This window comes from Corvus cornix, chromosome 2, assembly GCF_000738735.6.
Source record: "Corvus cornix cornix isolate S_Up_H32 chromosome 2, ASM73873v5, whole genome shotgun sequence".
Taxonomy (NCBI): Eukaryota; Metazoa; Chordata; class Aves; order Passeriformes; family Corvidae; genus Corvus; species Corvus cornix.
Genome location: NC_046333.1, coordinates 115755172 through 115767218, shown reverse-complemented (window position 1 = coordinate 115767218; position 12047 = coordinate 115755172). Strand labels below are relative to the sequence as shown.

Below are 12047 nucleotides of genomic sequence, written 5' to 3'. Positions count from 1 at the left end.
ACACAACCCTACTCTTAACATTGCAAATGTCTGACACTCCGCTGCCCAAAGCTAGACATATTTCATCCATGGAGTTTCTAAATCCACATGGTTAGTCCCCAGGATAACTCATGCCAGGCAAGCAGAGCCCTGCAGAAGGGGAAGGCAGGGCAGGGCAGATATTCCCTGCCATTGGCTCTCCTGTGCCCAGTCCCAGGGCATGGGAGGACACATGTCTCTGAACTGGATCAAGAGTTGTCTGCATATGAGAACATGGTCACATTTTGGACCCCGTTAAACAGTGCTGCTGCATCAGTGTGGGAAGAGTGTCACAACAAGGCCTTCCCAAGCTGATGCACACTGTTCTGAGCCCACAGAGGGAATCTCCACCGAGAGGGCTCATCCTGCACCTTCACACCACCCAGCCCAGAAGTCTTCAGATTTGAAGACTAAAATGACCTTCACTCAAAAAAATATAGAAAACAGGCTACTGATTTCCTGTGAACTCTCAAAGTGTTATAATAAGCATTTATAGATGGGCTACTGAATGTCTCAACCTTATAAGCAGACAGTCATTTCATCAGCAAAGTAATAACTGGAGTTGGTTCCAAAAACAGAGGAAAAACAAAAAGGAGCTTTAGGGCACAATGTCACTCTTCTCCTTCTAATACCTTTATGCATATATCACTTGCTGCTACTCGACTTAAAAACTGTAAGGCATGTAAGTACAAATCCTGCAAAATAAACACCATGGTAATACTTTAAACCCCTACGACTTTTCCTGGAGTATCTCTTTCATTGCTAACAGGCTACAAAAAAAACGCGTTAACCTTAAGTATCATCTTTCCCCTTCAGACTTGGTAAGGGTTTAAGCAATGCAAAATTCACTTATATGCATAGCAGTAAAAAGACATAATATCTTAATAGAGAAGAGCTAGTGCAGCACTGTTTATTACAGCCACTCAGTTTACTGCATATATCCCATCTCCAGCCAGCAGCCAAATCTGGTGTTTCTAACATTACTCTTCCAGGAGTATTTCTATTGGATTACAATGAGAATACTGGTATGACATTGGAAGCGTTTTCTACACAAACATATGTTAGAGTTACGTGGTAGAAAATATATATGTGTTTATATATATTTACATGCATATATAAATTAAACACTTGAGATCTTTATTTTCATGACATACTTTTGTGCCTTTACCATACATATGTATATACACATACATACTCTATTGCTGTTGGGAAAGAAACATTAAGTGTTCCTTTTCACATAGCAAAGGACTTGGAGATTTAACTACAGGGCAACACATCAGAAATGAGAACAGTTCACAGAGGCACATAACAAATATGCTATGCATACATCTCCTAACAAAAGAATAATTAAAAATTTCTACATGAAGAAACTCACTGACAAAGCTTGAATACAAAATCTCATTGATAATAATCTGAAGTGTGCTAAATTTCTTGGAGCAATACACTGGTTACAGTTAAAATATGCTTATAGCAAAAAAGAATGTCAACCTTTTAGGGAGCAACAAACTGTTGCTTCAATTTTTTTTCTTAGCTGACCAAGAAGAAAAATAAGGTTGTAACAAAATGAAGCAATAACAAAGTAGCATATTCCTTGCTGTTAAGATATTGCAAAGTTAAATTACAATGTCACCAGTTCTAATTTCACTACTGTCACGTTTTCTTGTGATGCTTGCAAAGATCATCACAGCTCTTTCTGGAGGCAGAGACATCCACGCCTGACTAGCTGCTGGTGCAGCATTTCAGTTTCAGTGGGCAGTGGTATTACCTATACCCACCACCAAAAATATGGTAACTTTTACAGCATTTTTCCAACATACTTTATGTTGCTTACAAATAGTAATAGCCTAATACATGGAGTAGAAAATATCAGCCTCTCTTCTCTTGAAAACCCATTGTCTGGATATGGTAAACATGATTCAGCTGAGGATATTACCATTTACATTTCATTGTTACTAACATTGATTTCAGTTACTCCTTCATGGGATGCAGTTGAAAAGGTTATAAAAACATAGATAAATTACTTAAGGTGAGCCTCTGTTAAAAAAGGCAGAAGGCATAAATCAGAGCATCTTTAAAACACTTTTGGTTGGTAACTTGAGGCAATGAGGGAATATGAAACAGCTCAGGAACAACATGTCTTCACATCCTGAGTCCTCCCTGTCCAGGCTTAACTGTCACAATGCAAAAATGCATTTTCCATGTCTACCTAAAAGAAAACAACTTCGAAAACAACTCCTGGAATATGGAAAAATACTTGCTCTTGACTAAAATATATACCAAGTTAACTGTTTCAGTCACCAGCAAAACTTCAAACAGTCATGTTCCAGATGTGATTAAACCTCCCAAATACTCATGTTTGAATATACAATCACAAATAATAAAGCATGTGTCTTTGTTGTACCCACTGCCACGTAAAGTTGATAACTGAATAAATGCTCACATTTAAGGGCATCTACTCAGAAGGTAACACAGTTTCACACCACATACTTTAAAAGGGAACAACCTAAATTTTGCTTTGGTTTATACAACAGAAAAAACCTCTTCAAGGATAAGTGCAGAGGGAAGAATGAAGACTAATACCAAAATAGCTCCTGTTCCTAACACCTTTCTGATCCTGGCTGAGACAATCTACTCGTACCTCGGACGCATGGTGGCAGCCAGCCAGCCAGATGACTGGTGACTTAATATACAAGTTCATGTGGGCTCTGGAGTCTGACACAGACAAGGGCATTAACTCTGAAGCCTCACCAGTCAGCCTTAATATTCAAAACTCATCAAATGAGTCATGACTACATTATGAGACTTTTCTTTAATACTTTATGCTTGCTTCCTTTTGTTCTGAACAGCTTTCACTGTAGAACGTTCTCATTAAATATGCATGCTTTTTATGGGAAAAGTTGTGATCAATTGATGCGTAGGTCAAGTATGAAAAGAACTTAAATGAGTATGATGCTATGATAAATACCATAATAGCCTCAGAACCGCCGATTAAAAGACTGGCATATATATATATATATATATATATATATATATATATATATATATCTATCTTGTTTCTACTGCTGGAGGCAGTTCTCACAATAAACAAGGCTTTGGGCCAAAATTCAGCCTTTGAGAACAATAAATACATATAAAATACATGTATGTGCAGGCAAAGGATATATTGAAATCTACTAGGCTGAATAGCTTTAGTTTCATTTTGAAAGCCACTTAAAATAAAACCCAGTAGATGAAACAAAGAATCCACCCAAACATGAAGGCTCCAGCATCTTTGTTGAAAGAACAATAGCATATTACTCGTCATCCCTCTACCTTGTTGCAAGAGAACCACCAAGATAGTTATTGCTATAATCATATTAAAGAATACTTCACAAAATTATTCTTTAAATTAATCACTATTTGCAGATTTATCTTCATATGCTAATAGTTATAAATGCTTTAATTCAATTGCTCGGCAGAAAACATTCCAATAAAAGAAATATTGCCATTAGCATAACAAAAGGCAACCAGTAAAATCACTCCCATGCACAGGCTCAAAATCTCAAATGAAAGCAATATTCTCATATAAATACACTTTATTTTTGAACTGAACCCACTCTAATGATATGTTTTGTAATCTGATGGCTCTCCCACTGGAGTATACATGATATTAATGAAAGCAAGATCAAATTAAACAGATGACATGATTAACAGTATTCATTTCATGCATGACTGTTTTACCGGAGAGATAAAGACCTGAAAGTAATTACCACCAAGTAAAACTCCTTCACTGACCTCTCCGTTCCCAGCTAGCAGTCCTTAAGTAATGATGCCTTGCAACAAAGACCAGTGCCTTTCATCTGTGGGCTTTCTTTTACGCTACAAGCTGAGCACCTCTCCCACTGCCTGCACGCAGTACCTCTGTATCTATGTCTGTAATGCAGCATAAAGATTACTGGGGAAACCTATCAAACCGGCAGGCAGCAACCCCGGCCGCCAATAAGCGGGAGGCACATGCAGAATCCAGCACATGCTCGCTGAGGCTCGCAGGCTGGCAGCGCTGCTGAGCAGGCTGCTAATCTAATTATAGCCCTCCGCCGAGCACAGGGCTGCTGAGGCACCGTGCGCGGAAACGGAGCCCGGCACATCACACCTTTCAGCCCACAGCATCAACATTTGGGACTGCTATTTGTCTGGGTGCGTCAGGATAAAATTCCTGTTTGGGTTTTCACGTTACTGTTGTTGTTGTGTTGTTTTTCTGAGTGATTCACCTATGAGGGGTTTGTCTCCGTCTCTGAAAACAAGGATATATTTAGGTGTGCCCTTTGAGAAGCTGACCACTTGTAGTTTGCTAGGTCTATTTCAAGGAGACAACAAAATGCAGAGGTTTATTCTGCCAGTAGGAATTCTTGTTTTGAATCCAAGCATCGCCAGCATCACACACAGCAGACCTCAGATCAGGTTTTGCACACTACTGCAACCACACACGTGCCTTCAGTGCACAGTAGCCCTACACAAGTCAACAGGACCCCCTCTGTCCGTCCTTTACGTTTACCCGTGGGCAGACACCCAGATGGTCAGAAGGCTTCTGTGTGCATTAGCACATAAAGTCCTAACTAAGCTTTCACGAGGCTAGGGTGCAAATGCCAAGGAAATTTTTGCCATTGTGCAAAACAAATTAAGTCATTTGGAAAATACCATGAGCAAAGACTACTTAGATGTATGGGGAACTAACACAACTAAGTCCTACATGCTTACTTACGCTTATTTTGTAAGTAAGTCCACTAAACAAAGGAATGTAACGACCCAAGAGAACATTGTGTGTTTGAAAGATGCTGGGAGCTTCTACATCAGGTAAATAACAGTGAAAAAAGATACAGACACTTGTTGTTTAGTCTTCCTTGGTAGTACATTTCAATTAATCCTCACTCTGCTTAGCACAAACAGAAAAACACTCTTCAGATGTTTTCTGTTCCCGCATGGTTCATATAATCACCTAAGCTCTACATTGATCAAAAGGTTTTCAAACATCAGTGACAAGATGGAAGTACACAACCGTCTCTTGTGCTACAGCATTATGCACAGACAAACTACAATGCATTTTTAAGATGTTTCACTAAGTTGCACATAAACCATATCCATAAACGTTACACTAACAAGATCCTGAACCCCACTGCAATAATGAGTTCTACTGTGCCCACGCTGGCATTTTTCCTAATTCTCTACTCTTATCACCAGCACCATACAGTATCAGGCACAGTCCAAGAGCATTATATTAAAGGCTGTCTATAAACATTTTTAGCATATTGTACTTACTTCAGTACAAAAATTGTATTTGCTACTTTATAAAATTTTACTCATGGAACAAGACCTCAATGTGGTAACAGTGCAAGACCATATTTACTGGAAATATGTAAATAGCTATGTCACAGCTTTCTTAATCTGCCAGCGGAAATTGCTCATAAAGAGTTGCTCTGTGCTAGAAGTAGACTTCATCTCTGTAAGACTAATATTCTCAAAGCTACCTATGGCTAGAAATAAAAAAGAAATACAGAAAGAGTGACATTTTGCTCCTTGATTCAACGTTTGGTCAACATTAAGTTTTGTGTTGCAATAAAGGAAGGAGGCTGTTTTATTTAGTCTTTTTTTTAGATTACATCATCTAAGAAGCTCATCAATTTTTATAAATTCTTCTACAAAATACTGTGGAATATTCCAAGTTTCTCAGCCATACTGCTTGAAACCAGGAAACTATATATTTAATGAAGAAAGGCAGGAGAGGCAGTTATACAGTGGTTAAAAAATTAATTTGAATAGTTCAAGAGGCATGTGAAAAAGATGCACAATGATTTGATGATCAGATCTACAATGTTGTTTTTCTAACATTTTGCCAAAGGTAGCAACAGGGGAATAAGACCAATAAAAGTCTTAACCTTAGTCCTCTGATCCAGCTATTGGGAATGCTCGCATTTGCTAAGCAAAAGAAAAGATGCATGAACACAAAAAATAAAATCAAGGAACTTAAATCATTCTTCTAATCTAATCCACATTCACAAACCACCAAGGCATGGATGACATGTGAAAAAAATGACCAAGAAAACTGAAACAGGAATCAACCAGACCTCAGCTGCTACGCGACTCTCAGTTTCGGCTCCCTCCCATGCAAGCTGCTAAGCCTACGTGTGTGTCCCCCCTCTGCCCAGCAGTGCTCCAAGCCCTCGCTGCTTCACCCTGCTCAGTTCCAGCACGGCTCCCCAGCAGCCAGCCTCCTGCCTCCTCCCACAGAGCTGCTGGCTCCAAGGGCACGTTCAACCCACATCCCCAGCAAGGGCTGCCCTGGCAGCACACTCTCAACATACCATTGCAGCAGGGTGTTTATTCCAGGAGTTGCTTTCTTTTTTAAAACCTCATGGCAGCAGCTGTAGTTGAAGGACCCATAAACAGCTGCAAAGGTGAATTTCAAGAAACACCTATTTGTCTCTGCAACATAATCAATACTCACTAAACCTCTGTGCTTAGCTTAGCAGATCAGCCGGCAGAGTGCCAATGTCTATCTCAATTTTTACACTAGCTTTTAACCATCATCACAATATGCTGGGTCAGGAAGGTATGGGGAACTGCACAGCAGGGCAAATGTTTAGAGCCAGTGGTCATTCACAAGAACCCCCATTTGGCAATGGCATATGGCTGAAACTCCAACTGAGGACAATGCAGAGCTCCACCAGCCTGCCCTGCCACCCGTGGTGATGGCACATGAGCACCTGGACCATGCACTGGACCCATGACAGGATACAGCCATCTATAGATGTGCCAGCAAGAGAAGCCAAGAGAGGTTTCATAAGGACACAGTCACAAGAGACTCCAGCAAGTCTCTGTTGGAAATGAACAAATTGTGAAAGGTACACAAGTTGACCAATATTTGGAAGACTTTCATCGAAAGCAAAAGCCTGTCCCTGGCACAAGTTACCTGCATGTGCTAAGCTTCAAGTTCCTGCTCCTCCGCATGGAAACAGAAGGTCTCTACAAAATTTTTAGCAATTATAAGCAAGTTAGGCTTTCTCCAGCTCAGTTCCTTGACAGAAGAATTTCAATTAAAATTCTCTGAAACCATATGGTTCAAAGCAGATGCCCATCACAGAGGGGAGGAGAGAGGAAAAGCTATGAGGGTATGATGAATTCATCATATGACACTAAACCCAGCTTCCTAAAGTGAAAACTGTCTAGCTAGCACATTAATGAATTTTACACTTCATTTAGGAATATCTAAGTGAATTAACGAACATATTAATATTTTGGGAACAAATAACTTTCTACTAGGTTATTATCACTTGTATAAGTACTTCCATATCCAATTATTTCAATACAAGAATATCTTAAATAATTCTGATGTGTCTTGCAACTGAACAGGTTTCACTCTGGATACCACTTAACCTTTGGCTTAAAAATGTATCAAATATTGCTTGTAAACTGCTACCTCAGTTACTTAATTAGATTTTGCAAAGTATAGCAAGCATATGGCATGAAAATGAGTTGAGCAAAGTGGTTGGTGAACATGCTGCATTTCTAAAGGCAATAGTGTGGATATTTCCAAGCTGTAGCCTTGAGAGGTTGAACTGAACCAATTACTCTAATAAATATTTTACTTGGCTTGATGCATTCATTAGACTTTTAGAAGTAAGCTAAACCATCCCATGGTTACATTTATGTAACAACAAAATCTTAAGATTTGTCTTAAGATTTTTTGGATGGTACTTCTGACATTTACACAATTTGAAAGATAAGGGGACAGTTTTCCACAAATTTTTCTACATTTCAGTTTTCTTTCCCAAATAAATTTATCTAGCATTATTTTCTTTTTCTTTTGAAAACTACCTTTGATTTCACAATAGTTATTTGCTGAGTTCTTTCCTTTCCTAGCAAGTATTTGGGAAGTCTGCCAGTTGGCGGCAAACTCTTCACTAGGCCCATCATCATTTATGGAGGAAAACAAAACATGGGCCTAGCGTTTGCTGTATAAACTTTTCTCTGGAAGTCACAAATATCTTGAGGTTGGCACTCAGCATCAACAAACTTATTTTCATTTTGTGTAGCACAGAGACATTTCTTGGATTGCTCCAATTCTGATTGGTAAGCAAGCAGTTACCTGTCCACATGTGTGCATATGTCAATGCTCTCAATCATTGAAGTTGGACAGCTAACCTGGAACTTCGAGCTGTTTTTCTTTTCAAATATGCTCATTATATTCATAAATGCCCCAGACAGAATGCCTCTGTAAGCTTAATAACAGGCAGAGAAGTCTCTATATTAATGCCAGAGACTCGTTGCAGGATGGCACTAAGATTGATTCCTACAGACTATTTTTTATAGCATTCTTATTCACTTTTATGTCAGAATCATAAAAAAAGCAAACAGAAAAAATCACCCACATTCCAAAGTACGCTACCTCCACAGACCTACACACTGGCAGTATGTTCACTGCAGACCTAACTGACTAAAAGGATGACACCAGTCCATCACTGCCACCCTGGAGAGCCAGGGAAGGAGTAGTTCAGCTGTCAGTGAGGTGGGTTTCATCCTACTGCTGATGGATGTGGCAAAGAAGGATCTGAAGTGAAGCCTGCAAGAGGTTTACTATGCTGAGCACTTGCACTTCGGACACAAAACCAAATGTGGAATAATGCAGCATTGTTCTGTTTTTAAGAACACACAAATCCCAAACAAAAGGTCATTTAAAAGATTTCTCATTGCCCTGAAGTATGCTTCCCTTCACATACCACTCCAACACATCTCCATACCAACGTCGACTTTCCATTCCTCCTCAAGTTCCATCCATTTTTCCTTCAGTGCAAGGTTTTCTTCCACCATATTTCAGCAATCACCTCAAACTACACAAATATGCTTTGTGCCCTCTTGTATTTCCACCTTATTTTTTCCCCAACTTCCCTTCCTCACAGCTACCAGCAGAGATGCAGTATGAACTGTCCATTTCAAAAGGCGTAACACCTTTCAGCACAACCAAGGCCTTCTCAAGACCAAAACACGTGTGCCTCTTAGCCACCATTTCACAGCCCCTGGCTGACCAGCTAGATGGCCACAAAGTTGGTGAACCAGAGAAAGGGACCACACTGTTTACAATAAGCACAGAAATAGCTTTAAACAGTGCATCCAGAACATGGACATGTATGACTGACTCACATAAAATCAAAAATCATGACCCTAGTGACACAAAAATTGCAAAATATATTATAGAAAAAACAGCCTCTGCTTCCAAACGGTTAAGTGAGAGAGACACATTTTCAGACCAGAACAAACAGATTTGAAAAAAGAGTGCAATAAAAAAACCAAAAAAACTAAACATGGCTGAGGTAAGATGTTGAAGTCCTAGCATAAGATATAATGGTAGCAAAAGTTAACTGCTCACAAGGACATGGGAGGTTAAAACTACACTGGAACAAGCCACAAAAGGGCTTCAGAAGTGGAGATACATTCTTTGTAGTTGCTGGTGGAACATGGGGACCCTAAGAGAATCATTTAAGCCAGAAAGCTGATGACAAATACTGATTTCCCTAGTGAAAAAGCAGAAAGAGCTTGCAATATAGTAAGTAAACTTCCAGCAACTCCACATTATTAATCTCCATCACCCCTGCTGGCATTTTCTTCTTTTCTATTTAGTAGCATCTTCACTATGACCACCTTGCTGAAATGGGTGGCACAACCTGATGCCGAGTATGTCCAACTGAGATAAGACTGGCTTGGGAAAACTTTAAATACAAATCTTCCATTTGGAGGACAGGTGCAATTTTTCAAAAATGCTATGCTGCAAAGAGTGCAAAGGCTGAAAGATGAAGTATAGCATTCCTCCCTTTGAAGAAAAAACTCTGTCAGACTTGCTCACTTCTGTAATTGAGAATGTTTTTTCCAATTCTGAGTAAAAAGAGCAGCTCCAAGGTTTTCTTTGATCTTCTGTGATGACAATGAAGACCCATCAGGTTCTCTAAACCCCATTGTTTTCTTATTCTTCAAAGACTGTTTTTCACTCTCTCACGTCTCTCTATTCGAGAAGGTGTTTATGTTGAGCTGCAAGATGCAACTAGAAAGCAAGTCAAGGTGCGACTGTTGGAACATGAAGTGGTTCTTTGCAGACACTGATGCATACAGGCACTTGCACAAACTCCTCCTTGCTGCCAGGCAGCTCTCCGGGAGCTCAGAGATTGCAAACCTTTGAGACTTCAAGTCTCCAGTCCACACCCATAATTCAGGGTTTCAGAGCAACTCTAAGATCTTATTACTTTACACCAGAACTGAAGATATTTAGCACAATGAATCCCAGATGAATGCAATGGCTTTGGTTACCACAGAAATCAAGGCTAACAACTTTGAAGGAAGCCTATTAAATGTCAAGCCCTTTTAGCCAAAAGTAAAATAAATTTAGATTTTAATCTTAGAAAGATTGTAATTAAATTTCTAGAAACTGTGCCCATATAAAACCAGAAACTGTGACTCGCCATACTGGAACCCAGTCTCACGGTGTTCTTACAAGAAGCCAGAAGTATTTTGCTGGCACAGATGAAAAGCCTCTCCAGGAAGAGACATTTAATTATTTAATAGAGCAAGCCAAAAGCTCTTTTATGAAAAAGTCATCAGGGCTCTTACTCTGTATAACTTTCCTGAAGAAGAGCATACTTTCATCTTGGGCAGCTTGTACATCTAGCAAGTTAAATTTTGCTGAGCTGATAAGATCCCCATACCCTTCTTCCAAGAACTGCTTGATGCTTTTGCCCAATCCTCTGATGCAAAATGACCACACAAGTCATATAAGAAGAGCTATAAAAACTTAGCATAAATGGAGACAAATGAGTGGCCACTCCTCAAGCCGACAGGCTCCCACTGTTTGCTTTCCATCCTTTTCTGAACATTTGAGCAGACACTCCCCTCCATGCATAGTGCTCCAACTAAGGTGAGGGCAAGAGTGATGAAAGCTGAGAAGTGCTCTGAAGACAGGAAACATGCACCAGGGGAACTCCGCGACATTCTGGAGACAAATTACTTACTGTTCTGCCTTCTCAAACCTTCCTTGGGCAAAGCAGCAGGCATTTTCTTCATCTTCCTTTCCTAGTCCTGGGAGGAAAAAAAAGTTGCCCAACTTCCCAGCAGCACATGTCTGCATGGCACAGTAGCCCCACATAATTCACCACTTGTAACACTACTGGTGCCAATAACCAGAATTTCTTCAGGTGGCCACTCTTACTATGTGCCCAAACTGGATGGAACCTTTCAGACCTTTGTCCCAGATGCAACTCCACAGCACTTCCAGAACAAGTTTCTAAAAGCACAAGCATTAGAATTTTCTGTTTTAAATTAAGCAAATTGCAAATACATAACAACCTTCATCTCACAGGCACTGTAATTTAACACTGCTGACACGCACATCATGTTAGTGGGCATTTATTATTTTGTCAAGAATTTATATCAACATAAGATTAGGAAAAATCAGAGCAATGGTTACAGGCCTGAACCTAGTCTTTATTGTAAACTCATATACAGTTTGTGAGCACCAACATACAGCAAGTGTAACTCAGCTTTCCTAATAACATAGCCAGTGAAGCTCAGTACATTTTTGAGATCATTGGTTTCCCACTACATCAAGTGGGTGACATCCCAGCAGTGAGTCCTAAAGTCCTAAGCATATTGGAGGTAGGAAGGGAAATCAGTAATCCCATACAACATAACCTTAATAGCGTAACAGTAACCCTTTTTGTCCCTACAGAAACTAGGCACAAACAGGGGTAAATAAGGTTAAAAGGTGAGCACTCAAAACGAAGCTAAGTCAGAATTGGACCTTTCAGTCAGTCTCAAACATTTATCTCCTGCATGTTCTACAACAATGCAATCTTTACTGACATGAACCAAGAAAGTCTCTTCTGCCTTAATCAGGATTTAAAGGAGCTACTCCAAAACTAATCCTCAAATAAAACAGACACTGATATTTTCAAAGCAAATTCCAGGAGTCTGTAGTCAAAACATAAGCAGCACAACCACAGTAAAAGGGC

At 39.7% G+C, this 12047-nt stretch overlaps 1 protein-coding gene across 3 annotated transcripts in view; it reads right to left on the bottom strand.

Moving 5' to 3' along the window:
- The window catches only part of FAM110B (family with sequence similarity 110 member B), a 120900-nt gene that overhangs the window by 65177 nt on the left and 43676 nt on the right, over positions 1-12047 (bottom strand). The window contains exon 1 of one of the 3 annotated variants that reach the window (XM_010401150.4): positions 3793-3933. The exons of the other annotated variants lie outside the window; for them this stretch is intronic. The gene's annotated coding sequence lies outside the window, so the exon portion shown is untranslated. Of the gene's footprint in view, positions 1-3792; positions 3934-12047 lie in introns of those variants that run through there. 3 annotated transcript variants of the gene reach the window in all.